This window comes from Haliotis rufescens, unplaced genomic scaffold, assembly GCF_023055435.1.
Source record: "Haliotis rufescens isolate VD_foot unplaced genomic scaffold, xgHalRufe1.0.p SCAF_2, whole genome shotgun sequence".
Classification (NCBI taxonomy): Eukaryota; Metazoa; Mollusca; class Gastropoda; order Lepetellida; family Haliotidae; genus Haliotis; species Haliotis rufescens.
In genome coordinates, this window is record NW_025963890.1 from 2,041,492 (window position 1) to 2,066,288 (window position 24,797).

The 24,797-nt window shown below is 39.5% G+C and overlaps 1 protein-coding gene across 2 annotated transcripts in view; it reads right to left on the reverse strand.

Moving 5' to 3' along the window:
• The window catches only part of LOC124114122 (neuronal calcium sensor 2-like), a 149,667-nt gene extending 126,634 nt beyond the window's left edge, over positions 1-23,033 (reverse strand). For both annotated transcript variants that reach the window (XR_007222135.1, XM_046474683.2), the window contains exon 1: positions 22,887-23,033. The gene's annotated coding sequence lies outside the window, so the exon portion shown is untranslated. The remainder of the gene's footprint in view (positions 1-22,886) is intronic.
• Between the last annotated feature and the right edge of the window lie 1,764 nt (positions 23,034-24,797).

Genomic DNA, 24,797 nt, shown 5'->3' on the forward strand with positions numbered 1-24,797 from the left:
GGAATATCTTGATGACAAGAACGGCATATTGCCATATTGTCATGAGATCAACCAAAGTCATGAAAATACCATGACTTACAGCTTGTGGGCATTGGAGTAGAGGAGGATGCAAGCCCAGCAGCAATGACTCATAATGAATGTCTTCAAAAGATTCCTGTGTGTTTACATGTATGTATTTATGTAAGTATGTATGCATACATGTATGTATGAATCCAAATGTTATGTCTTTTAAATGCTGCATTTGGATTTGTTGGATTGTTTCCTGCAATAAATCCCATATCATCTTATCTCATCTCAATCCTGCTGTCTCCTGGCAAGGAACACTCTAGTCCAGTGACTACAGCAGTCTACGAGATGTTTCACCTTTGGTAGCCTGAGGAGCCCTGTGGGGCAAGACATTTTTTATATCCTTTCATTTTTATATTCTTTTAAGCATATTTTTTGAATAGACCATTTATTTGTTAAGTTTTATGCCATTTCATTTTATACGGGTATATCATAATGCCATAATATATATATAGATATACATAATGCTATTGTATGTTATTTATTAACTCTTCCCCAAGTGAGCGTATCACACAATAAATCCTCTTCTTTTTGATTAAAGGTAGTATGAGATGTTCGAGCAAGGTTCATTGCCTCATCATTAGTTTGACGGAGTATGCATCAATGACTTATATGCAGACAACAGTATACAAGACAGACAGTACACACACATCCTGTAGACCAAGGTTACAATGCTGCCGATTCCCAATAGCCAATGAACACAGTGGAAGGGTAATGATCACGGTGCCATCAAGAGCAGAAGGTCTCTTCAGAACATATGTCTAGACATCTTGGATAAGTAACACTAATATGTGTAACCTGATTCACTGGGGCCACTTGGTATGTGGGAAGGGTCTTGCAGAGAGGGTCTACACAGCTGACCCTTGAGGGGTCGAGGACCAGTGGACAAACCGGTGATTAGGCCGCACACAGAGGACACTGGGTATTACAGGGCAGAATAACAGTTCCAAGAGACAACTGATGAGGTGAGGTGAAATGGGGTTTAACGTCGCGTCCAAGATTATTGCACTTATATAGCGACGTGCATGCACGTGTATGTGTGTGTGTGGCTGCTTGTACTAGTCCGGACTGATGCCGATTTATAGTGCTAGCTCACTGAGATACCATGCCGCAGTTTAACATGAATACCCCACTCAGACACAGTATACTGACTCCGAGCCGACCAGTCCTTGTTTTAGCCCCTTAAAGCCGAGCGCCAGACAGGGTAACAACAAGTACCATATTTTAACGTCTTTTGGTATGACGCGGCTGGGGATCGAACCCCGGGCCTTCCGCTCTCCGGGCGGACGCTCTACCATTAGACCACGAAGGCGGTCCCAAATTGATGAGGAGCCGGTGGGTAAGGCATTGGGCTGGCCTGGGTAACTCAGGTACTTGGGTCCTGACCAAGCTAAGAGTGAGTTAGTGAGTAGGGTTTTAACGACGCTTTTAAAAGTATTATAGTTATATCGCGGTGTGTCAGCTTAATGTGGGAAGAAAGCCCAAAGTCATGCAGGTCTTAGACATTTACCACTTCAGTGAAACCCACAAGCACATGTATGGTGCTGACAAATCTAGAAACATAATCGAGGCGAACCGTGATTTGAACCCACAATCATACGTTTCAGCTGTGCAGAGGGAATCGTGGTGCTTAGACGACTGAGCCCCCTGTGCCCCCGAGCAAGCTATAGGCATCTTCCAGACACAAGGGTTAACTGTCTAAAAAAGTCCAGGTTCCACCCTTGCCGAACTAGCCTGGAATTGTGGAGTAATATTTTGGCTGGATTAACAAGTCTATGCATAGTCTAATGAAAATCACGTAATGAAATCGACATCTGGTTCGTAAACTGCCATGAACACACTCAATGACACAGGTAATGCTTAGTCTAAGTTGGTCACATAGAAGCAATATTTCCAAAGACTGATGTTTGAATCATATTTAAGGGATCATCTAGAGAGACTGTGAAATCACTTGTATAGGACACTGCATGTCTAACTTTTAGAGATATGATTTCATGTCCATCTTTATCAGTGAATTTTACTGTATCTTTATCAAATCTTGGAGCTCAGGGAGATCAGTGAAAGTGGCTGAAATATATCTTTTTATGACACTGCTATAAGTTACAGTGCAAGTATAGACAAGCATCATCATTTGACCACTCAATGATAGCACCTCTGTGTATAATCCTTCAGAAGTATGGATCAGGGGTCTCTCCCGCAGGGACTCGCTTGAGGCTGAACTCTGCCCTCGAGAGCAAGAAGTCATTCTGAGAACATCCAGAGCCTACACTCTTCAGATTGTCACCTTCCAAGATGGAAGATCAATCTGAATCTAACATAACCTTAACCCACGCCAATAATAGAAGCATGAGGCACTGGATAGTCCACAGCAGAGGTAACTTAAGCCATTGGGCAGTCCACCGATACATCATCTATAGGAAGCTGGAAAGTCATACTATACTATTTCTACACATTCCGACACTCACAGAGGGGCTTTAATGCATAATGGCAGGCTATAGTCACAGAGAAGTGCTCCGACTACTTGAAGTGATTGCCGAATGTTTTCACCAGTGGTAGTAGTGGGATATGATCCGCAGAGGAAATTAAAGAGGAAGAGGACCAGTGGGAGACCGAGGAAGCCATTTGGGATCTCCCCCTGCTCCACCAACTCATTGACTTCAAACACTTAAACATAGTGCTTGTTCCCAGTTAATACGAAACTGATATGTTTGGAGCTGATGTTAAGCTTCTTTTTATTTTGGTATAAATGTAGTAACTTGATAGCATCTTGTAATTTGTTAAACGATAATATTAGATGAATTTCTTTATCTGTGTAATAGGGCTGATATTATTGGTTGTTTATGGATTTTCCACACAATTAATGTCTGTTCTTAACTAAGGACACAATGATTTCCTTTCATATTTCTTAACCAAAATGAAAAAAATACAGCAACATAAAAAACACCAAAAAGATGGTCTTGGATACAGAATGTCCACTACAAACAGACCCTGTGTATGGATTTTAACCAGAGATTTAAAAAAAAGTTGCTCCATAAAGAATTGAATTGGTATCTATCAACCACTGCTTGTTGTAAGAAGTGACTAAAGGAATCAAGGTGTCTGGCTTCCTGACTTGGTTGATGCATGTCATCTTATCCAAATTACGTATATTGATGCTCGAGATGTCAATCTGTGGATTGTCTGGTCCAGAGTCGATTATGTTCTAATCGCCATCATATAGCTGGAACATTGCTGAGTGTGGCTTTAAAGACAAACAAACAAAATTTATACCTGAATGACTGCATGTGTTTCAGCACCACATCAACATCAGTCATCATTTTACAGAGGATGTTGATAGACCTGAATGACTGCATGTGTTTCAGCACCACATCAACATCAGTCATCATTTTAGAGGATTTGGATAGACCTGAATGACTGCATGTGTTTCAGCACCACAACAACATCATTCATCATTTTACAGAGGATGTTGATAGACCTGAATGACTGCATGTGTTTCAGCACCACATCAACATCAGTCATCATTTTACAGAGGATGTTGATAGACCTGAATGACTGCATGTGTTTCAGCACCACATCAACATCAGTCATCATTTTACAGAGGATGTTGATAGACCTGAATGACTGCATGTGTTTCAGCACCACAACAACATCATTCATCATTTTACAGAGGATGTTGATAGACCTGAATGACTGCATGTGTTTCAGCACCACATCAACATCAGTCATCATTTTACAGAGGATGTTGATAGACCTGAATGACTGCATGTGTTTCAGCACCACATCAACATCAGTCATCATTTTACAGAGGATGTTGATAGACCTGAATGACTGCATGTGTTTCAGCACCACAACAACATCATTCATCATTTTACAGAGGATGTTGATAGACCTGAATGACTGCATGTGTTTCAGCACCACATCAACATCCCTTAACAATGTCCTAGTCTGTCTCCCCAAGAGAATAAATTAACAAAGGAGTCCAACTCAAGTCTAGAATAATTGAGCAAGTCTAGATTGTCTCAATTCTGAAATTAAGGATTGTTCTGGGCTGCATAAAGATTGCATTTTTAGTTTTTTGTGGATATATATTTTTAAATAAGATAAGTTTATTTCTTAACTAAATGTCAGTCTGCACAATGACTAGGTTGGAAGATATACAACGTACCATCATTTTTCACAACTGTTACATTTGCTGTGCATTCTCCCACCCAATTACTGGTAAGTGCCCAATGCACTTTCTTCTTGGTAATGCTAACATTGTTGTGGCTATAGCATCAGAAAAACCTCTGAGTAGCATTCTCACAAACACATCCTCTGTTGTGTTGAACACACTCACAGGAACAGCCTTCTGAGCTGTCTGACAATCCAGACTCGGTCATAGACGGAGAACTGCTTTCAGCCTCTGTAGGGGACTTGCTGCAGTGGTTGCTGTCCAGGTTTAAATGCCATGTACGTGATGTCCAAATTGATTTGCCTTCACATTTAACCATGATGGATTTCAATGACTTCAAGAAAAGTGGCTGTGATGTTGAAAAATATTATCTCTCTTGCATCTGATAATGAGTCATATTTATGCATACAGTCTGTAGTTTAGATGTCCATGGGGCTGACATAGGAAAGCCCTCATGTTGTATTCAGTATTCATGTAAAATTTCAAGGGAGCAAGATAAATATTTTCTTACTCGTTACTCTACCTATCCAAAACTGCCAACGAATGTTAGGATTATACTATGAACATGTTGAATGGACAACAGGAGACCAAGGTCAGATTGACAAAACTCCTCTCTTAAAATATATAATGAATGACCTCCCCTACAAGAATGCTCAAATTTTGTTGCCAGAACGGTTTTCCTTGTTTTAGCTGAAACAGAAGTGATAGCCAAAATTGGATAATAATGTATCTGTTATTTACATGAGTGTGATAATTATAATCAGATACCATTGTCTTGCAATACACACTGTTGTACATTGCAAATAAGCTGTATCATCACATGTATTTGTTGCTTCTATTTTCATCATGTCTTCATGCATATATGTCATGTATGTTTACCATGTTCTTATCATGGCACCACATACATGTTCTATTTCTGTACCAGGTCCCAAATATTCTTGATTCTTGATTCCGTGTCTGGCAATGCCCAAGTATCAGCGAGTTGGTCTGGGTGGCCAGCGAGTTGGTCTGGGTGGCAGCTCTGTCATCTCCTTCCCAGGATTGCTCAGACAGTTTGTCAGAATAACGACAAAGTTCTCACCCTTATTTTATAATGCTGTAGAAAAAACAGCAATTATTTGAATTAATTTCCATTTAATCGTCCAATCAGAGTACTTACTTTACCTATGTTTTTACTTTACCAATTTTAATCACCTGAACTCAAAGATTTTTGAAGGATTTCCCCAGGACAAAAGAAACTTTTACTTAAGCTTAGTTTACTTCTGTGTCCATCACCAAGGCAGATGCCACTCTACTTGCATTGATTCATATGGACTTTATCACGGAATTGCAACATTTACAGTTTGGGTTGGGAACTTTCAGATCTGCAGGATAGAAATGAAACCAGTTTGATAATAACTTGAGTAACTCATTGTCCTGCTCTGCTAACATCCGTCAGACATCTTTAGATGTACGTCTTTATTTGATAAAACATCAATTCTAATCAAACACCTTTGTTAAATTCTGTTAACAATTTCCTCATAACATACCTTTTAAGTATCTCAAAGATGCTAAAGTCTTTTCTTCAGCTGTACCACATCAAATAATTATAAGATTATCATTTTTTATATGAAGGTGGCAGATTTCCTTTTTCCTGTTATTCACTGTTCCAAAGTCTGATGAAAGCGTAGCCTTTGAGTGAAGAAACATACTTATCTTCGGGTGACCTTTTATTCATCAATGTGTCGTAGTCTCCTTACAATGTAAACCCATCAAGACATGCTGTTTCCCTTTTGAACACTGTGCCCAAAGTTTTCGTTACGGAAATGAAAAACTGCCATGAGACAAATTCACTGTTTACTTTGTGTCTGCAGAACCCGAGGACAGAATTCATAAAATTGAAACAAATTGAAGGTTCACATGAGATTAAATCGATTCCATGTAATAATTTCCCACTTGCATGAAAGAATGAGGAACAAAAGAAGATAACGAGGAGTAAACGGTGGCTGTCAACCTTTTTTCTGAGTATTTGAAATTCAGTGGTGTGGAGGCGCAGTCTGTGTCTCAGTCACATGATTGCATTTCCCAACTCCAGCAAATAATACCAGTTGTGCTCACAGTAGTATCACATTACTTCAAACAGACCAAAATCTGTGATGTTCCTACAAGGTACTTCCTTGGGTCATGTTATCAGCAGTTGTAAAGAAATAGTATCTCATTAAATAGTCCTTAGTTGTTCTGTTCAGGAAAGGGAATATTGTTGACATGGTCATCCAATTAGGGACATGTTACAAGATAAGTATTCCTAAATACTATTCTCTATTTATGTGTCTACACATACACCTTCATTTCCTTCCCAAATACTGGTGTTTTGGAAAAAAAAAAACATTCCAAAGACAAAAACTGCCTTTGAGGTGCAGGGTGTGAATTTACTCAAGGCTGTAAGAGACTGATTACATAGTCCTCAAATCTTTTTTTCGGGAATTGGGGATAGGATAAACAACATTAAATGCTTTTCAAAACCTGAAATGTTAACATTTTGTACACTGATGACACCAATTATAAGTTATTACTGGTAATAAATGCTTAGATTTTATGGTTTATCCTTCTTCACAGCCCTTGTAGAGGGCTTATGTCTCCATAATTGTTTTGCCAGACATATCTTGGTACGTAATAAGTAAACTAATACAAGCAACAAGAAACATTTCCATAATGAAGAAGTCTTTCCTGAAAGCAAAGTCAATTGTACGATTCCAACTATATTATAAGTCTTTATGAATCACTATCAAATAGTGATGATACCAGGTGTTATTGAAAAGGTGAGCATATCCTGCCCCACAGGTGGCACCCATCAAAAACACATGCAAAGGCAAGTCAATTATTCACCTGAATAAAAACCCATGGAAACGTGGCACAAGTAAAAATATGAAAAAGCATTGGACATCATTTTTGTCAAATTTGGAACCTCCACAGTTCCAAACTATAGTATCCTTTTCATGATCAGTAAATCACAATGACTATCAAAACTAATATAATGAACAAGAAAAGAGATCCTGAGGAACTAAACATGAACTGGTCTTGGCATTACAAGGACTTCACACAATCCTGTTTAAGTACCCTGTTCCTACAACTGCTCTAACACCACATTAACAGATGATAAAACAAGACTAATCAATAATCACAGCTGACATGTTCATACCTTTAGCAATGAATTCAAACATGAAGGACCACTGATGATGATGACACAAATCAGAAAAAAAACCTGATGTAGGCTTGATAATTTTTATTTTTCCACGGCTTTGTTCCATGTTCTGGCCACATGCCATAGGTAATCACTAATGGGGACTACAGCTGATTGCACAGCCAACAACCAGACATGTTGGGGGCAGAGACAAATGCATAAACAAACATGCTTGGAATACTTTCCTCACACATATTAGATCTAATTAGTGTGGATTATGATTTAATTACTCGGAATTCCAGCTACAAAATCAGTCGAGCACAACACAGAACAAACATGGAGTAAGAGGCAGATTAAAGGTATGACACTCTGAATATGTTTACACTAATCTCCATAAAACGCTCATCATAATCTCCCCAATTTGGATTCAAAATCAGTCAAGCAGATGATCCCAAACACCATCATGGGGTCAAAGACTCTAGTCAAATCTATTTTAAGCCTAGCACCATATAACACAGCAATAAAGTCATCTCTAGTGTATTTGGGAATTGATTAAACATTACTTCCCTTTTGCGCATGCTGTAGGAAGATGATTCGAACAAGTTGACCATAAAATAGTCTCAATCTCATGTAGGATGAGCATTACCCAAAGAGCAAAGTTCACTTTTCAAAGCTTTTGGCTTTAAATTTGTTAAGTATCTACTAATCAATTCTGATTTTCTTCTAAACCTTCCATAATAGCCCAAAGATAAGTCCACAGGCTCTCCAACAAAACACCCTGGACTAAATGATCAATGGCGACATATCGGAAATAAACTGCCTATTGATTGGGATCATTAATGATGCAAGACAGAACTATAGTCTGGTGGGGTGAAACTAGGGATCGAAACACAGGGCAGCAAAATGAGCTTTAATCTTAAATATCGCCTATATCATAGATTCTTAGGATTGGCCATACACCAATCTCTCAAAGTTCTGTTTGATGTCATAAATTTATCAAGCCTCAAGGGTTTTTGGCTGGTATGTTCAGATCAATTGGGAACACTTTTTGGCTAGAAGCTTCTGGACAATGCTGTCAGTGTATGGCCATATGAGACCCAATGAAGCCGAACTTACAAGGCGGTCTTGTCCTGTCCCTGTATTCAACACTGGGTTCACCAGTTTTTCACATTGGGGTCAGAGATTGGTAACCTTGGAGTAAGGTACGTCTGATAGTGAACCCTACAATGGTCTACACAATGGGAACAAGGGCCAATACAACTGTCTATATGCAGATGATGGTTTATATACAACTAACATCCCGTGCGAGACCCATGAAGATCCGGGGTAGAAAAGGTCCTCTGCAACCCATGCTTGCCATAAGAGGCGACTAACGGGATCGGGTGGTCAGGCTCGCTGACTTTGTTGATGCATGTCATCATGTGTCAATTGTGTGGATCAATGCTCATGATGTCAAACACTGGATTGTCTGGTCCTGACTCTATTGTTTATAGACTGCCATCATATAACTGGAATCTTGCTGAGTGCGGCTTTAAACAATTAACAAATTGATACATCGCTATCTTGCAATGTTTATGACACTGTGGGGAGGTAATCTGTAACATCACTGCTATTGAGGTATTCAGAATCCACCCGGTCCCCTGTAAAATGTTACAACGCACATTGGACTCTAAGTTCCCAACTGTGAATCAGGACTTCCAGAGAGTTGCCAGGAACAAAAAGTCCTTCTTATCGTAAATTTAAATGTGAAATATAACCAACGACAATGGTATACACTAAACTATGGTTATAACGAACTCTAATTTTAGTTTGTTATAACCGAGGTTATGCAACAAATATCCAGCAAATGGAAGGGACCAAAACACAGTTTGTTATATCCGTCAGTTCATTATAAGCGTGCTAGTTATAAACATAGTTTACTGTATTAGCAATGACAACTGGTTTAGCAATGGAATAATGTGTTAACCAAAAGAAATCAAAGAAATCTTCTAAATGTTGAAATGTCCTTTTAAACATTAACAATATGCAAACTGACTCCCAATGTGATTAATGGGAGTCTTCCGAGACAAAAAGACAAAGTTAAACTTTTGATAAAAGTCCAACATTTCTTACAATCTTGCTGACATGCTCAGTTACTTTTTACAATATTGCAGCTCTTCATATCAGTCGAACATATCACTTTGTCACGCCATGACCTTCAGTGCACTAGAGGTTAGGCAAGTGAGACTACAGTAATCTTTAAGTAGAAAGATCAAGTGTTCCATCTCCGACTCCGAGAATGTGATTAAAGACCCCCCCATTGTCCATAAAGCAAACCGTTCCCCCTCGTGGTCACTAACTAATCTAACTAGTCTGATATCATTGGGTGTGTAATGTTTATCAAGTCACACATCATTAAATCAGTGATCACTGATTCCCATCCTAGAGTGGAGACTCATCAGTGGATGGGACAGAGGTCCAGCTTTTCACAAGTGATGGCTACAGTCCATGTTAAAGGAATCCTGCCACACAGTGCTACTCAACAATGAAGACAGCTTTATGATTCTCAACGATGAATGATTTTCTGTAACGTTAGCCTGCATCAGAGTTAATCTGTTTACTGCTTGCCTCAATCTGACTGTCAATAAAATACTGCAGCTTCAATTACCCATGTTTAAGAGAGGAGGACAGCCATCAACGAGGGAGATCGGCCAAGGGGAGACAATAGAACCACGGACAAGTGTCTCCGTGCAAACACTCCTTTGTAGAATACATTCTGGAAACATATTTGTTTAATTGACATTGATTTCTAACTGAAATCCCTTTTTCCCAACAGTGGAGTTTCCCATTAGAGTGAACGAGTTGGCATTTATAAAGCTGCATTTACTGGGATCGACTTTCAAATGAATTGTTTCAGTGTGGACTGGACTCCCTTTGGTAAGTATTTGATTTTGACAAATAAACTGATTATTTTTCAAATTTTTATCTTTCTTAACCTCAATCTGATGTCACATCAATCACCAACCACCCACACTATACCAATATCTGTGCTAGAAGCACTGGTCTTCCATAGCGAGCTGTCATGTTTTATGCGACTGAAGTACAGTAATTTTACGTAGTGGCTCGTTAAGCAGAAACCCTAGTGACCTGTCCAAGGCCATGTGTGCCAGTATTCACCCTGGGGACGGCAGGATCATGAGTCTCCCCACCCACACAATCTGTCACAAGGTAGTCAGCAATCCTCCAATGATTCAAGGTCATGGTGCTGAAGTAACAGCTTTCATAACAGAGCTATCATAAAGATCCTCCCAGCCACAGGATGCTGGGAAAAGCTGTGATACAATATGTTATAAAGAGATGATGGGACAGGGAAGTAGTGAATGGTGTCTGGACATGACTTGTACTGATGCAACTGAAATGGTAATATTATTGTGATGCATCGTCTTTATCTACATATTCAGCTGCTGCTGGGGCATACAGGGACGACTTACTGCTGTTGCTATAGCTACAATAGGTTTTCTTCTTTTTGCTGTTGCCACAACCATCCCTACTACTGCTGCTACTACAACAATCACCACAAGTACAACTACTACTACTACTACTACTGCCACTACAACTACTACTATTAACTACCACTACTACGACTGCCAACACTACTACTACTACTACTACTACTACTACTGACTATGCATGCATTACTTCTGATTTTTATATGTTTGAGTAAAGACAAAGGCTCCACCGACTTCAGTGTATGCATGCATTTGTGTACCTAAATACTATTTGCCAGACCTATAGTAAAACAATTCCCAATGTACATGTAGATTTACTTGTCCCATACAGCAAACACTGGAACAGACTGGAGTTCCTGGTGACTTCAACAAGAACACAAGTTCTGAAGTGCACTGGTTTCACACAACATTCCTCTTTTCCAAAAGTAGAATCAGTAAAAAAGGAAACTGCTCTCTTCCTGCACACAATCTCCTGGTAATTAGGCCGGATTTACATTCCTGAACCCGGACCACATCCAATACATGACACACTGACAAAACATAAGGGGACTATCCATTAGATGTTTTACAATGTAACGAACCGAGCTGCCATGATAGTCTAAATCCATCACTTTGAAAAGAAATCTCCCTCTAATACCACCCTTGATATGAATCTACTTGGAACCTAAAGCAACTTATTTCAGATATTAAATCTCCAAGAATACATTCTATTCAGCCTGCAAGAATGTTTTTGTGACGGGCAGTGCTAAGCTGTGTCCTGAGGCTCCCTGGTTGAAGACCAACAACTATGTCTATTTCTGTCACTGCGTCTTATGACGCAGCCAAGTGAGAAGTGAAGCCTTCTAAGCATCAATAGCCATCAGCACAAATAAAACAAAACTGTCTCTACATAACACTATTAATGTAATAAAAATTCAAAGTGTTTCCTTTTGGGTTCAGTGAATGGCCTAAACAGAGGTTCTAAAAGCCTGACTTTCTAACCAAGTGTGACAATTGTACAGGCCGATTGCCAGGAAGCCATTATGTGGTTTGTCCCTCCCACTGACAAACACAGACTTAGATGCTGCCATGACAGACCTTCCCTGCCAGTTAATGCCTACATGGTGATAAACCCATTTGTAACCAATAGTAGCTAGTTAACATCTTTCAGTGTTATAGATACTGATGTCATATAGAAATATTCATGGTAAATACAACGAAACCCATCTGTCTTCTGTTACATTTTAGAATGCTACAAAGGGACATAACTCTGTATTAATGACACGTGACACTGTAAATGTGTCACATGAAATGGATGCGTCTAGTGGGACACTTTAAAATTGTTGTGTTATTGGTTATGTGACCTCACCACCTTTGTTCATAAGGACACCCAACCATAGTCACTACCTAGTTTACAGCCCAAACAATATGGCATCGAGGATGCTGGATCTTATGCCACTGACACTGAAGGAGTCGTTGTTGGCACAGGTACTGGATATGTACCCCAGGTACGTTTCTGAATACAGTAATGTACGCTAGCCAAAATCCGAAAACAGAAAGGTACCCTATGATGAATCCATTTGGCCGCAGGCTGTATAGCCCAATATGCTGAACTGGTTCACAGAACGCTTACATGTACGGCACGTCCTGGATGCCAAACTGCCGTAAAATTCCACATGTTTCGTAACTGCGAGTATGAATGGAACATACCAGTGTGCCATATGCATACATTATTGTAATACTCCATTATCAAGCATTATCCATCATACACTTGTTATCAGGCGAACCAGAAGTACATGTTGAACCAGTTTCGGGTTGAGGAATATGGACTTGTCGGCTGTTTAGGGTACTGGGTACCTTTCTGTATTCTTATTTTGGCTAGGGTACATTATATAGAAACGTACCAGAGGTATGCATCTATAGTATCCATGACAACAATGATCCCATCAGTGTCACTAACACTTTCCAAGGAAGAATCTAGCATAAAATCATATTGGTAAGACAGGCAGCTGAGAAAAGAACAGATTGAGGCTGTGGTCCAGAAATATAATTGTACAGCAACTGGTTTAAAATTCAAATCATCGATAATGTCTACCAATGCAGCTAAAACAGTACTTCTGTCTGGCCCTCTTACTGCCATGTTGTTTTGAATTTAACACTCCGCTTAAGATGAAAGATGCTGTCATACCATGGTCAAGGCCACGGCTACCACAGCAATCCGCAGACTGGAGCCCATTTCCGTCTGCCTTTGGTCAAGCTGCGAAAACGTAGCACAGATTTGATCATACCCTGTATATTTGTTTGTTTATTTGTTTGTTGTTTAACGCTGTACTCAACAATATTCCAGCTGTATGACAGCTGCCTGTAATTAATCAAGTATAGATCAGACAATCCAGTGATTGATATCAAGAACATCAATCCACGCAATTAGGATACGATATAATGCATCAACCAAGTCAGTGAGCCTGACCAACTGATCCCCGTTAGTCGCCTCAAACGACCAGCATTATCAGTTGCCTATCTGGTATATAGTCACTGTAACATCATACATAGTATAAAGTCACTGAACTGAATAAATTGTTGTTTTTTCCATTATGAAATGTAAACAGATGTTGGACATTCAATAGCAGCAGTTCAGAAAAAGTAGGCTGCACTGTTGTATTGGCAAGTTTTTTACACAGCTGTTGTGACATTTTTTCATGTGTGAAACTTAAAAGCAAAATTATTTATTGATCATTAGATCTGAAAATAATAACCCTTTGACATGTTTAAGCTAAAATATTGGGATTATTCAGAATTAAACTGAAATTACTCTATCACTATATCACACTGTCGACTGCAACAGTATCATGGAACAGCACCCTGAACCAGAATAGCTACAATCGCAGGATTGTACTCTGGAAACAAATCTCAGAATGTCAGTGAAATAAAAAGCATTATTACGGACGTACATTATTTTTCCAATCCACTTGAGAGACTGGATTGAAATAAAGCCAAATGAGAGAAAGTAAAAAATATCTTATATGTGACCGACTGACATACAAACAGTCACTTCATCATTTTAAGAAACACTGCTATTTGAAAACCATAATTGAATCCTGAAATTCGGTTCAATTTACCAAAAGAAATTTCAATTTTTAATCTTTGTCATTGTAAAAGAATTACTTTGACAAAAACTGCCACACCAGGATAAAACTGTGGAAGGTGCTTTGATCTGGCTCTGTGAACCTGACTTCAGCTTTACTGGCAACAAATGAGTCTGGTATATGCTCTCCATGTTTGACACGCAATTTCTTCACATTACCTTAAAGTCCATTGATTTCAAATATTGGCCAAATTGTCATCATCAGTAACACACAGCTGTTATAGTCCTATTTCAACATGCAATCGCACGGACCACACAGAATATGTACCATTCACAAAACTACTGTTTGGAGTTCCAATTATTAAACATCGTCAACATTTTCTGTCGCCTCTGATATTTGCTCATATCACTACTTTCTTGAAAACGGCATGTATTTCCTGAAACTTCAACTAAATCGGTACTATTTTAATGAAATAAAAGTGAGTTCAATAATGTGATCCTTTACAATCTCTTTCAGAATCGTTCTTGAGATCAATTGCCTCACTAACTGACTGCTAAGAAGCGTGTATTTGCCTGCATCCACTGTGAAAGTTTGATTTTATGTTCTGTATTTGGTCTTTAGAAAACCTTAATGCAAGCGATGGATCGTGAGCAATGTGATCATGTGACGCTGTGGAACAATCTGGTATTTAATGAAGGCAATCAGTATTAGCTCTCGAGTAATGAATGAAGAAAAATAACAAAACAGAAAGGTTTACAGATGAACCTCTCGCGTTGACTGCAATCAGAATCAATCCAAGACAGACGTGAAGGGAGGAATCGTTAACTTACTCATTGGGACTAATTCAGCCAATCCCAAATTTCTATCTGCATTACAGAGTACGGACGAGAACATTGATCATTGAATGGTCGTACTGAGGGACACTCTTATAGGATAGTTTTGGTTTTACAGACAGAGTTAGCTATAGACACATATTCCCATCAAATTTGGGATACTTCAGGTGTAGCCTTGCTAAACATGTTACAGTTTCTGGAGCAGAAGATATGCTAAATGTGTGAATAAACCGTGCACAAATTGACCTGATTTCCCACTTAACATATTGTTTGTTTGTTGTTTAATGCCGCACTAAGTGAGTGAGTTTGGTTTAACGCCGCTTTTAACAGTATTCCAGTCATATCACGGTGTGTCAGCTTAATGTGGGAGGAAAGCCCGAAGTGATGTAGGTCTCAGACGTTTACCACTTCGGTGAAACCCACGAGCACGGGTATGGTGCTGACAAACCTAGAAACATAATCGGGGCGAACCGGGATTCGAACTCACAATCATTGGTTTCTGGCGTGCCTAAGGGACCGCACTAAGCAATATTCCAGCTATGATGGCAGTCTGTAAATATTCTAATCTGGACCAGACAATCCTGTGATTGATATTGTGAGCAATGATCCATGCCGTTGGGTTACAAATGACCTGTAGTCAACCGAGTCACCAAGCCTGACCACCCATTCTATTTGGTCACTTCTCACAACCAGCATAGGTCAGTGAATCTTCCACTTTGTGATTTGGGAGAAAGGACAAAATATATTATTTGTTTGTTAGTTTGTTGTTTAGGGTCACACTCAGCAATATTCCAGTCAATAAATAATCGAGTCAGGACCAGGCAATCCAGTGATTGACATCATGAGCATCGATCCACGAAAATGGGACACGATGACATACAAACAACCAAGTCAGCCAGACTGACCACCCAATCCCGCTAGTCGCCGTTTGTGGCAAGCATAGTCGCCTTTTTGGCAAGCATGGGTTGCTGAAACAAAATATATGAAGATTCTGTTGCAAGGAATCCAAGGTAGGTTAAACAGATGGGTGGTTTGAAGGTGAGCTGACATCCCTCGCTACAATAATCATACTTGACTCTTGAATCTCTATTGAGTGAAACTTAGGAGGAATGTTTATATCGATTTGCACATGCATCATTAGGAACACATTCGACTGGGTCTATTTTGTACTGAACTGGCGTTGATCCCTTTGTGGTGGACTGAGCCATCTAGGTGCCTGCAACAGCCGGAATGGTCTTGTTTGCTTGTTTAGGTTAGAAACTTGCATATTACTTAACATTACATAAAGAAAGGGGTGGTCGGGTCAGAGCTTAAAGCGAAGAAAACAACAAAGAAGAACACATATAAATAATTTGCCTGTGATTCTGTGGCATTTATTAACTAACCAAGCAATTTTTAGGCCACTCTCACTTACGAAATGCTGTTTCTTGATTGGCTGAAAACAGAATTGCCAGAACTTATGCTGTACTATTGCGCTGAACAATTCCGTATTGTTTTCTTCAGTTGTTTGTCTGTTTATGATTAAATAAGTACTTTGTGAAGTTATTATTGTTGAAGTATTTATTATAAGATTGATACTTATGGAATCATAAAAGTAAAAACTAGTGTGACTGCTTTGAATAAATGTGCTACATGGAATTACACAGTGTGCACACTCGTTTTTACGTTTAAACTTCCATAAATGCAAACCATATTGAAGTCAAGTCTTACAAACATATCGAAGTCAAGTCTTACAAACATATCGAAGTTAAGTCTTACAAACATATTGAAGTCAAGTCTTACAAACATATTGAAGTCAAGTCTTACAAACATATTGAAGTCAAGTCTTACAAACATCATGCAAAAGTTGTATTACCTCAAGTTCACTATGTCAGCTATCCAGCCAGACATCATGAGATGGGGAAGTGCAGATGTTCCAGACAGGCAAGATTGCCCTGTCACAAGAGAAACGTATTTATTACCCAGAAGGCAGCAGAGCAAGTGAACAAATCAACTGCTTTGATACATTGACTGGAAAAGAGATGCTGTGAACAAACACAGATAGAATAAATTCAGACACAGAGAGTTCCTTTTCTTTCTTGTTCAATTTTTCCAAATGAATGTTTGTACCAGATTCAAAAGGAGCTGTCGGTGAATTACTTGGAAAAACTTTTGTCAAAATAAACTATTATCCAATATGGAACAATGAAAGAACAGTCTAAAATCACACGTGAAACAACCTTGTAAAGCCACACGGAACAATCTAAAATCCTACACGGAACAACCTAAAATCCCACACGGAACAATCTAAAATCCCTTAATCTAAAATCCCACATGGAACAGTCTAAAATCCCACACAGAACAGTCTAAAATCCAACAAGAAACAACCTAAAATCCCACACGGAACTATCTAAAATCCCACATGGAACGGTCTAAAATCCCACATGGAACAGTCTAAAATCCAGCAAGTAACAACCCAAAATCCAACACAGAACAGCCTAAAAATCCCACACGGAACAGTCTAAAATCCATCACGGAACAACCTAAAATCTGACACATAACAGCCTAAAAATCCCACACGGAACAGTCTAAAATCCCACACGGAACAATCTAAAATCCCACACGGAACAACCTAAAATCCAACATGAACCAACCTAAAATCCAACATGAACCAACCTAAAATCCAACAGGGAAAACCTAAAAATCCCACACGGAACAATCTAAAATCCCTTAATCTAAAATCCCACACGGAACAACCTAAAATCCCACACGGAACAATCTAAAATCCCACACGGAACAACCTAAAATCCAACATGAAACAACCTAAAATCCAACATGGAACAACCTAAAAATCCCACACGGAACAATCTAAAATCCCACACGGAACAACCTAAAATCCCACACGGAACAATCTAAAATCCCACACGGAACAACCTAAAATCCCACACGTAACAGTCTAAAATCCCACACGGAACAACCTAAAATCCCACACGGAACAACCTAAAATCCCACACGGAACAACCTAAAATCCCACACGGAACAATCTAAAATCCCACACGGAACAACCTAAAATCCCACACGTAACAGTCTAAAATCCCACACGGAACAATCTAAAATCCCACACGGAACAACCTTAAATCCAACACGTAACAGTCTTAAATCCAACACGTAACAATCTAAAATCCCACACGGAACAACCTTAAATCCAACACGTAACAGTCTTAAATCCAACACGTAACAGTCTTAAATCCAACACGTAACAGTCTAAAATCCTACATGGAACAAGAACTCATGTGGAAGCACCTCAAATCCCACACTGAAGAGTATAAAATCCCATGATTTCTTATGTTTTATCCATGAACCAAGTAATGAAAAGTTGGCACAAATGAACAATTTTATCTGAATGGAGGTTTTCCCTACTGATTAATTGATGATAACATTCACTGCATGCTACTGACCTCAAGTGTCTTGAGTCCACAATGGCCGCTGCAGGCGGTTGTATGCTCAGAATTTGGCCGATACCTTTTTAACTTGAGAGGTTTTCTTTTTGAGGTACATAAACTACACTTTTAAGTTTGGCTATTTAGAAATCTGAACATTTGCATATCATAGCAATTTAACTGATCTGCAAAGCCTACTTGGTTACTGCTGGTTTCATTTGGGTGTATCATTCTGCTTTTAACCTGTTGAATGGGTTCACCTGCAGATGCACCACCAGCAACACGTACACTCTGTCGATTGGTTTCAGCAGTAGCACTGATTCTTTAAGGTGCCATGAGGTTCTACACTGAACCAGCATTCTGTCACAGCAGGGCACTGTGTATAACCTGCACACACTGTGCGTATCTGGAAGTTCAAACCTGGAGATGTGTGAAGTGAACACCTAAACCACAACTCTAACTCGATGCCCTCACCTGTCCTAACGACCTATTTCCTTAAACACCTTCAACCTGCCTCACCTGGGCTGTTAATCAAGCCATGCTCACACCGACAGCAATGATGTGCTGACTGAGACAAACTAGGGCTGAAATTCTTTCCATATACAGTCTGTGTTGTCATGTACTCTTTCTAAAATACGTTAACAAGTAATCTGTTGTCCCGCAATCTGTATTTTCCGATTCCAAGCATTTTAGGTCTGATCCAATACACTGAATATTTAAGGTCAACGGAAATCCCTGTTCAAATCCTTGATGCATATTTCATCTTAGTACTATTACACACATCCACACAAAGAAGGAAGTTGTACGAGCAATCTGTGGATGACGTTACACACGCCATTGCCAATTCAGTCTTCACATGTCAGGAAATTAGGCAATCTTCTCTTATATCTTCAAGTACACTTGCCTTCAACTATTTCTCATCCTACGGATTATATGTGAAATGAAAATGTTCCCTTCTTGCAGATACAAGTATCTGAGGCGGTATGAAGCTCGTATCTCCATCTGCCTGTAATGATGCTATGGAGTCAGACATGCAATGGTATGAAATTTTAAACATGTTCTGACAGTGAGTCGTCATGATGAATGGACTTCAGGTTCTTAGTATATCTTCAGATAAAACTGAAAAAATATTTAACCATGTTTCGTTCTCATTTAACCACATATCTATCACAGGACAGAGTTATTTTTTCTGCCCCATTTGCTAATCATAATGGTACATGCATTGAGGGGGGAGGCTAGCTCACAGAGTCTATCCTGGTACAGCCAGATTAATCATTAAATGGACATAGTGAAATCCTTGGCAAAACATGGGAAACTGGTAGCTCATGAATCAGATGCCAAGTCCTGCTACATCTTGGTCAGAGCAGTGATGATCATAACCACAGACAAGGAGCCCCAGTCACTTGGGTTTGACAGATTCACAGTCAGCACTAACTATGACTACCAGACATAACTATGTCTGCATTCCCAGGTGATAAGGCTGAAAACATTGGTGCATTGTCTGGTTGAATGGTATACACCCATGATGATCAGGTTCCACACACAATTTGACCTTTGTAGGATACTAGGTTTGACCATTTCTCATGACTTAAACGTTTATGATATATATAGACTTTATCTGAAGCACACAACCTTGCTTTGGTTAGACAATACATACAGATGACAAACTTTGGTGGACCATCCACCTAATGACAGTTTCTGAGTGGTTCTGAGGTCAAACTTTGAGTACATAGACATAAACTGAAAATACAGGGCTCTATCATTTTATTTTTATGGCATCAATTTGTTTCAGTTTGGCTGCCAATGAAACCTTTGACTTTCATTGCCTTCACATCCTTCATCACCAAAATGCATTTACATCACTTTAAATTGAAAAATAAGCAGAGCATATAAGACAAATGAAGCTGCCACCCCCTTCACCTGTCCCTCCCATACATCAAACATTTACCAGTAAAAGACAAAACATTTCTTATTAACATTCACAGTTTTGATGAAGAAGAGTCCTCGTAGAAATGTTGGCTTGACATTCAGCAACACTTCGTCCACCAGTCGCCCCTGGCCTCCCCGGCTTTACAACTTCCTGGCTTATCAAAGCTCAGTTAATGTCGCCAGTGACTGCTGGGGCCTCAACCAGATCACCTCTCAATTCAATTTATAAGAAATACACTTAAGAGTCATTTATCACATTTGTAGAATTTACATCATTTAAGCTCAATAAAAGACATGCTATTTTTGTAGCCTTTGATTTTACAGCGTCTTGCGTGCCCATGGGGTCCTTCCTGTGATGGGTGTAAATCGGCCCCAGTGGGTCCATGTGATCAACTTCTCCACCATACTGTCACATCTTCAACTCAATTCATGGTGCTTTAGCTTCACATCACCCGAGAGGATTGCACAAAATATAGTCAACTGTCATCCAAGCTAAAAATAAACGATAATTCAATAAAGTTCAGGATATCAAAAACCTGTTCCCGTTTGTTGGTCGTGCCTTTAAGATCAGACACAAAAAAACAGATGTCAGAAAATAATCCGAACCATCCTTTAATCCAATCTCTCACCACTGACACAGGAGACAGTTTTGTGTAGGAGAAAGAAACTTTGTCTTCCATCAGTGTCAGGGCATAAATTCCTGTCACAGACAAAGGACTTGCTAGCTTGATATTGGTCTCAACTCTCAAACACCACATTCTCTGGTATTCTGACATTTGGACCGTTTTACACAGAGACCCACCAGAAATAGACTTCACACATTATACCCATGTGGACAATCTAACGTGGGTTAACCCCTAGATTTATCTACTTCACAGCCTACCCACAACCACCTTGTACATGCAAGGTGGAAAGGAAGTGACAGCAAAGCAGGGATTACCATATTCAATTTTTACCAACACTTGGACACATCAAACAACGTAAAACCATTTAGATAAGCCGGGGTCTTTGCGTCACGCAACAGATGGAGACAGTGTGTTCATCTGGATTACCATATTCAATCTCATAAGTATTCTACAAAGTTAAGTCAAATATTCAACAGCAAGTGAAAGAGTGAAGGATATTGCTTGAAATTCCCTGTCAGCACTCCTTCCTGTTCATGGCCATGAATATGATGAAAGAGGAAGCGATTGACGAGCATGTACACAGCGAATATCCTGATGACTACAGAGGTACTTTTAGTCTCAGGCAATCATTGATAAAAAGGTATCAGGATTTAATGACAATGGATAAGAATGAAAAATATGTTTAAAATAAGTTCCATTTGCTTATCAGGACTATATTGACCTAGAACAGTATTAAATACAGCAGATGAGAATATTGCATTATACCTAAATGAGTGAGTGAGTATGCTTTTATGCCGCTTTTAGCAATATTCCAGCAATATCATGGCGGGGCGACACCAGAAATGGGCTTCACACATTGTATCCACGTCAGGAATTGAATCTGGGTCTTCAGCATGACGAGCAAACCCTTTAACCACTAGGCTACCCGACCACCCTCATACCTAAAGACTTGGTTGAATAAATAATACAGAAGATCAAATTGAGTCTACATAGATTTGAACAGTATTTAAGTGACATTAAGTGAGGAAAGCCCACAGTGGCACACATTTGTGTACTGGCGAGGTGCTAACACACCAAGCATAATCATCACGGCAAATCCTGGATTCGAGCCTCCGATCAGCCCATCCTGACAGCAGTCTAGGGCCAAAACCTCCACCACAGTGAGAAGCTGCAGCAGAGACTGATGCCCCATGTCAGGAAATCACGACTACATATTAATCACTTTAAAAGACATCGACTCAGTACGACACATCAAAGTCCATCCATCACATCCAGAAGGATATAAACTTCCCTCATACGAGTTGACATGGCTTTTTCATACAATGTCGGCTCTTCCTAATTCGAGAAATATGTCCAAGGTATTTACATTGATTAACTGCATTATGAGAATTATGTGAAACAATATATCACCATGGAGCATAAAAAAAACACATGCCGCCCATCATGAATGGACATGAAACAAACCATTTCTGTTGAAAAACAATGTTACAATGTCATTGACATATGTCGAAATGCATCAGCACATTTTAACATGTAAACCCGATGAAGTTCCCCGATGATGATATTGCTGTGGATGTACGTCTATACTGTATCTAATACCCAAGCCTCCCTTCACCAGAACAAACATGTTCCAATATCCTCCGCCACTGTCAGCGGATCTGTTGCCCATTACTTCTCACCACGACCAACAAATTGCCAACTCTCCCAATCCTATCACTTACCTAAGACAATAGCATGTGATCCAGGCTAATTCTACTTGCAGGACATCTTCTTAAAGAATCAAGAAACATTATCCTTCTCAGAGGGTTGAACATTTAAAGGAGAATCATTGTTAGATGTCACTGAGAAATTGTAACTCAAAAGATAAATTTCAGACAAGAATGATTTTTCTGTCAAAGGTTCTTCTTGTTCATATTTAACAGAGGGCATCACATAAGGGAAGAAATTTCTAGAAAATATAAAAAAAATACATAACCTTATGAAACTCAACAAGTGTTCCTATGTCCAACAGACATTGTCTCACTTTACAGATCAGTGTCTATCTGTATACATGAGGAACTGGCTGTAAATATAGTGCTGGTATGAAATGATGGTATGAAGTGGTGGTATGAAGTCTACAGGTGTCCTACCTTCGGGCTGGGTGTTGGTACTCCACCTGCTCCTGTGTGTGAGCTCGGGCACAGAGGTAGCACCAGCGTCTCCTGCCACCACTTCCTAGCTCTGCTACACCACACCGCAGTCAAGGCAAGATTAGCTTCTGCTGTAAACTGTTAATGCTTGCAGTTACCCATTCTGTCATGAATCCCACACTATTGATCAGGCAGAGAACGAGAGAGATCTAAGCAGCAGGCAAAGAGGGCTTCATTCACTGTGTAGTCGTCTTAGTTGCAAAGGCGTCATCAACTTCCGAACTACAACCCAAAGTGACATCGCTGAAGACTTTTTACAAAATCGTTTCAGAAAGTTGTAGAAATATCACCAGGACAAGTGTTACAGATAGGGAGTCTGGCAACCCTGGCTGACATTGTGTCTTGAGTGAGTACAGAGGTGATGCTGGTATTCTTGGGACGTGACTGCTGATATCCCATATTACCTTATTGATCAGCTATACTGCAAGTCTGACCAGCACTGGAACCCACACAACACAACATAACTGTCACTGAACAAAGCAACATCAATTACTTTTCACGTTTAACATAAACAAGAACCCACTGTAAAAATTACCCACAGAACTGTACACACATTGGACAATCAATTCTACCATGAAACTGTCAGCCAGAATTAATGATCTTGTTTATGCAAATACAGGCTGGCCAAATAGTTACTAAAAGAGAATACCCTGAGATAAATGGCACTGAATAAAAAAACTGAGCAGTTTCCTATGTAAATCAATTTGACTTTGTCAGTTCTTCTGGGAGACCAAATGTATAGACTTATTATTGAGCAATAAATAAACGCTAAGTTTACTGAAAACACAAAAATATTGTAAAGATGAAATCGAACAAGACTGTGTGTGAAAGAAAGTGGTGAAAAGATTATTACCACAATCTGAACTCAGGCTTTTTGTCAATCGGTAGAAAAACAGAACAGAGCTACAGTCATAATGTGCTACATTGATTCACAGGCCTCAATACACAATCAGATTCCTTCACTTCAGTACTTTAAATTCCAGCTTCCCCATACAATAGATTTGATTTTTGTGTTAATGATTTCCAATGTTAGTGTCAAACAGTCAATATCGCGTCCCGGAAATGAGCCCATGCAGAGGGAGCTCATGGAATCGGACGTGGCCTTTTCCCGGACAATACGGGTGCGTGTGCCCCCCTGGCAACACCCACGGCGCTATCACCTACGTCATACCTTCATTACACAATGGTTCTCGGCAGGATGACATCCACCATCAAGACTACTATGTTACCATGCTTTCTATAGGCAGCATCAGACAATCACATCAATGTATAGTCAGAAGGTGTCATTTTTCAGTGATTTAAAATCTAAATAAAACATGATTTGTTTCTGATCTTGTTTCTTGAGGTTACATTTCGCCGGTTATATTTTTGCAGTGAGTAAGTCGTTCTTTACAGGACCCTTCCTGCCTTAAGAACTGTGAACTGCTAATTGAGTCAACAATCACTCACTCACCAACTGGGGGCCTCTTGGCTGACAGAAGAATTGTCAGTATCATGCTTCATTGTACAAGGTTACTGGTCACACAAGTTTCTCATCTGACCTCTATTACAACTGGAATCACAGACACACAAGTGTTCTCCATCAACAGTGTGTAGTATGTACAACTCTGTCACTGAGTGGAGTTAAACATTATCCTCAACCCCCTACATAACCTTTAACCCTTAAATTCACCACAAACCTGAACTTGAAAGTGAGTGAGTTGAGTGCAGCTTTGAACAGTGAGTGGTTGAGTATTGTTTTACGCTGCTTTTAGCAATATTCCAGCAATATCATGGCAGGAGGCACAAGAACAGTGAGTGGGTGAGTATTGTTTTACGCTGCTTTTAGCAATATTCCAGCAATATCATGGC